Source organism: Phaethon lepturus, unplaced genomic scaffold, assembly GCF_000687285.1.
Source record: "Phaethon lepturus isolate BGI_N335 unplaced genomic scaffold, ASM68728v1 scaffold11972, whole genome shotgun sequence".
NCBI lineage: Eukaryota > Metazoa > Chordata > Aves > Phaethontiformes > Phaethontidae > Phaethon > Phaethon lepturus.
The window spans coordinates 18,892-24,567 of NW_010525622.1; the positions used below are offsets into that span (position 1 = coordinate 18,892).

General features: G+C 36.1%; 1 protein-coding gene across 1 annotated transcript in view; it reads right to left on the reverse strand.

The window, feature by feature from the left end:
• The window catches only part of LOC104617487 (diacylglycerol kinase beta-like), a gene marked incomplete at its 5' end in the record, with an annotated part of 58,150 nt that overhangs the window by 16,985 nt on the left and 35,489 nt on the right, over positions 1-5,676 (reverse strand). The gene's annotated exons all lie outside the window — the stretch shown is intronic.

A 5,676-nucleotide genomic window follows, 5' to 3' on the forward strand; every position in this document is an offset into this window, starting at 1 on the left:
CTGAGATATTTTGTGTGTGTTTCTGTGTGTGTGCTGGAGAAATGGGAGAAAAAAAAAATCACTTCCCCAGCCCTCATCCACGCACTCACCAGTGTACTACCTTGATAATCCAGAAATGTTTAAGCATTCATATGCACACAAGAAAATTACACCATAGAACAGGGAGCACAAGAGGGGAAATAAACCTGTTTAAACATGCTCAATAATTAGCCAAACTACCATGTTTCCCTGTCCCTGAACTGGTAGTCACCTGTCATCTGCAGAGACTGAAATGTTGCAGAAATTACATTTTAAATAACGGTAAATTTGTATACCTACATGAAATACCATTTATTTTATACCTTACACACAGAACTGGTTAGAGTTACTTCTGATTTCTCCTGGGCTTTTACCAACCTACAGACAAAAGGAATGGCAGGACTGGAGTAAGGAAAGGCATTTGTAAACTTCCTGCAAAGAAGTGGGAGCCAGCACAGCTTAAAAGCAGACAGCACTCTCAAGAAAAGGTATGTGCACTTTTTTTAGCAGCGCTTGCTATGACGTCTCACAAAGCATTGACGTTACCCCCTCTGCTGGCAATGCCGTGAAACGATACTGGTAGAATAGATCCTGTTGTCACTTGGGATAATTGACTCTGCTTCCCAGCTGGTAAGCAGCTGGCATAGAGGGTAAGCTACAGCTTCTTCTGGCCCCAAACATGGGCTTGGTTTTGCCCTCTGTACATATGGAAATAGCATATGGCTCATCAGCACTTCACCTTTTAGGAAACTCACCTGCCTGACTTTAGTCAGGACTTAACGAAAACATCACAGGGGACAATAAAAGGGCAGATCATCCTCGTTCCTCGCTGAATGAAAGAAATACAACTCTACCAAACTGCCTAGGTATTAAATAGTCATTACAGACTTCAGCCTGAGAGGGAGTCCTCATGGTGCAACAAATCATACAGCAGACTTGCAAATGTTTGCAAGTCCCCAGTTTGGTTTCACTTTCACATACTCAGAGCTCAAAAGTAAGCCCACAATACTGTAATATACAGTATAAGAAGCAGTATAAGAAGCAGTATTTCCCAAGTGTGGATTCACACTCCAGTATTCCATCCCACGTTTAATCAAAAAGGTTAAAAAGTTACCTTTTAAATTCTTTGAATGTAATAGCATAATAGTTGCTGCTTGCAGATCCAAAATAAAATAGTAAGAGCATTTCCTTCTGATTTAATTGAAGCATAGTTGCACTTCAACACAAATGCGTTTGTCCCACTGAGATTTACCTTGATTTAAAAGGTGAAATGGGTTGCACATTAGAGTCAGTCATTTAAAAGAAAGGTATCGTGGCCTGGTTTCAGATTATTGATGATGTTACAAAGCATTTACTGTTCTTCAATTTCTCTCTCACCTTAGGGCAGCTTTTCAGCAACTGTACTGTACCAGCTACAGTGCAACTGTGACATCTAGTGGACAGTGAAGAGGAAATAAAATACTTTCCACTCCTAAAAGACAGGCTTTTTTTAAACAACGGCACTTATGAACTTGCGATTTATACCTATCTTTTGTATAACTGCTAACAGAAGTGATAGTAGTGATCCATTACAAGAGAGGTGAGACCAAAATACCTAGCATGGAATTACTTTAGAACAGCAATCAAGTCCTTTTATCAGGAAAGGGTAGAATAATATTGTGCAAATGAAGAGCTCCTAGCAAAGAGCAGAATCCAGTATTTGTGACTGACAAAAAACCTTGGGAGCAAATGATCATTATGCAGCTTTTTGTGCGCACATTACAAATGACATTTTGAGTAATGCTAGGATAGTCAATAGGGTAACTCAAACTTCACTGACAATTTTGATCTGCTTTGATTAACACAGTATGAAATAAAAAGGCCAGACTCTTTGAAGGTTTCTACTGTGAAGGAGTAGAATAAACGGCCTAGTAGATAGTACTATGCAACAGGCCACTTCCCAAAAGTGCAATTATCAATCAGAAGGAGTAATGCTGGACATCTCTGTCCAATCTGTGTTTAGATGGGACACAAGCAAATTAGTGCCTTAAGAAACAAAAATAAATTTGGAAAGTTGATGAGGACTATGAAAATTGCAGACTAAAGTTTGATGATCAGCAAAAGCTTCTACCTCATACATTTATTATTAAACACTGCACCACATAAATAACAATTTCCTCTATAGTTACCCAGTATTTTTTTTTCCTCATGAAATTCTCACTTTTCATGAGAGAATGTCTTGTAACAACTTCCATGAAACTGGCACAGCTAAATACCTCAGAGTAAGGTAGACAAAGGTTTCAGGAGATGTGGTACAGACCACATTCAGCCACTGCTAAGCAGAAAAAGTGTAGTCATCCAAGCTCAAATGGATAATACTCACATACAATTCCAAGATCTTTTCTCACAAAACAATTTTCCATACAGTATGTGTATCACAGTACCCTACAGAATAAGAACCAATTAAGTTCTTCTTTAAATTCCTTATTTTGTACTGAAATTGCTTAGTACATCAATTGCCTTGAAAAGCACCAAAATAAGAATACATTGTTTCTATCCTGAAACATTCCCAGAGATAAAACTTTCTGTATTTCTAAGTTCTACTTTCACAGCAACTCTAAACTCAAGTTATAGGAGGAAACAGAAAGCATAAAACCCAGTAAGATAAAACAAACTGAGTATTTAGGTTGATTTCCTAGAGAAATGAGACTTATTTATGCTCTTTGTCCTGTTATCTCCATGACTTTAAACTGTTCCAGCAACTTTTAAATGAATTTGGTAATCTCAACTAAATTTGAGAGGGCACTAGAAGTTTTGTGAAAATCTAAAAAAAGGCCGGGGGAGGGGGGGGCGTAGGTGTGTCGGGCCGGGGGCGGCCGAGGCAAAGAGCGATCAGAAGGAAAGTCAGGCAGATTTCCTTGCTATTTTTTTTAATTCGGCAACAGCTGCCTGGCTACTATTTGTAATAACAACCTAATACTCCTGTCTCTTTCAGAGGGGATTACTGATGAAGTCGGAGGGCAAAGGCCACAAACTCGTGAGAGGCTCTCTCAACCCTATTGTTTATAAACACTAACTTGTTTATTCTGTCAAAGTGCTTCTTTGATTTTTTTTTTATTACTGTAGCTAAAGCATCTAATATAGTATGCAATAAACACTAATTGAAAGGCTTTAAATGTAATACAAGACTTTTATATGATAGCTGACGTTTTTATATAGCTCAATGGAAACTAAGGATTAAGTACGAAAAATGCAGCTGCATTCTGAAGGTACTATGGCAAAGCTTCAGCTGAAATAAATGATCATAGCTTCACTGATATTAGCATAACAAATTATACCAGCTGAGAATCTTGTATTGTTTGTACAAGCTCTATAGAAGAGTTAAGTATATTACAGTAAGTTACTGGACCAACCTTATCCATCAACCCAAAACAAATTAAAAACTTCACTGGTATCATATTTTTTTAAAAGTAAACTACAGTGACAATTCTTTGTCACTATCATACTGGACAGGCTCTGAAACTGTTCTCTTGGATTTACAATTTCATCATTGCCTGAGTTCAGCATAGAGCCAAAGCGTAGGTGGCTAAAGTTAAAAGAAAGTGAGAGAATCGTTTGGTTGGGTTTTTTTTGTTTGGTTGGGGTTTTTTTTTTTCTTATTTTCAACATGTGAAGACTAATTGGACATGTCTAAGCAGCATAAGTCAGTAGGTTATGCTCTTTATTTACACATACTCGTCAGGCTGTGGAAAACTTTAAAATATCTGAACTTTATTATTTGATTACTGAGTCCAAAAGACTTTTATCTTACTTTTCATTACCTTAACTAAAAAGAGAGAAAAACAGCCAGAAAGCAGAGTCCTGGGAAGCTGGGTTTGCAAAATCTTACAACAGTATGTGAAAAGAAATAACAGCATTCCACTAATGGGAATGGTGCACTGGAATGAAGAGCTTGGGTAATACATTAGATGTTGTAAAACCTTTAAAATCATGCTATCGGTTCACACAAATAACAATGGACATGCATTAAAGAGTTTTAACTTTCTTGATTTAACTATTCAGTGTTCTAAAATACACTTAGATTTGTTCATTTAGAACTGTGTACAAACAGAAGTAGTAACTTTTTGCTGGCTTGATGGAAAATTTAAAAATCTGGCTTTTCTCTACATATTACGCAAATTGTGTAAGAAATCAAGAGCACTTTTAAACATGAGAAGAAAAACGGGAATCCTTTTAGAGGATGGCATCATTTCCCAGTAAATCATTAGCAAATGACTATCAATTTAGTTTGTATAGTTTTGTAGGTAATGGACTTCGTTCACAGTAAAGTAAAATACTAAAAAAGAATTTAAAGCCACCCCATCCATTTTACTCCAACTTTCAACTAATGCAACTATGCTTATTGATCAAAAGGTATTTTGCATACCATTATAATATTTTTTCACAACTGTACATTTATGTCTCTTCAAACACAAGAAACACACAGTGTTTCCTGATGACAGAAACACTGACCCATGCTGATAGCAGGCTACAGAATTTTGATCACTGTTTAACATACTTATTACTTCCGCAGTAAAGCTATACACAGCAAGATAAATTATCTCATAACTAGTAAAAATACTCAAAAAGATAAAATGTCTGATAACATACATTTACATAGCTTCTTTTTAATTACATAGCTTTTGCTTTAATATGAAAATAAATCTCTACAGAAGGATCTGCATTAATTTATCACAGAATTTAAGTTTTAAATTTAGAAACAATGAAGTGTAGACACTGAAAAATACTCCCAGAACAACTACATAACCTGTCACAAACGAAAAATCTGTACCAAAGATGACTACCAGTTATCTGTTATACTGATTCCTTGAGAGCATTTGCTGCCCTTTGTTTGGAGTAATTCTGTGGAAATAATGGAATACAGCCTGACAAAGATTTGTTGGTTGATGACAGGGAAGTAATTTAACATTTTTGTTACTCAGTGACACATATAGAATTAGGGAAGTAGTACTTACAGTGATCCAAATGTACTGAAAGTTACCCTCAATTCAGATATTTAGCTGGTAATTTGATTAATAACATTTTGCAAGAATTTTAGATCTTCTGCTAAATGCACTGTTTTGTTGCATATTTCCCTATGGAAGGTCTCAGTCCGACCATTCTTTGTGAAAATAAAATACCACAGAGCAACTACAGCAATCTAGGTTTAGTTCAGGCTGTAGCAGTATATGGAGAAAGTAAATATTATTTATTATTTCAACTCAATATCTGAAAAAGACATCAGAAAAAAAAAATTCTATCAGATAACAGACAAGCATTTGAAACATAGTCTAAGATACATGTGCTGAAAATTAGCTCAAATACAGGACAGCAGGTGGCACTGGCAACATGCCAGTACTAAAACAGCTGTGTTGAACTGGTATAAAACTGATCATATTACATCTGTGTTATCGTTAATGTGAACTTGTAAATGTACAGAGAATAAGCTCTTCTTTCATAACACTCTATCCTTTGGTGTAAGTGTTCTCTTTGATACTGATACTTCATATAGTTTGTTAAGGTAGGTAAAGGGATAGAAGAACTATCTTCACAGGGAGGTATCATGACAGGACAAGAACCAAGTGGCAATAATTGCTGCAGAAGAAATTCCATCTGTGCGTAAGAGAAAAGCTCTTTCCC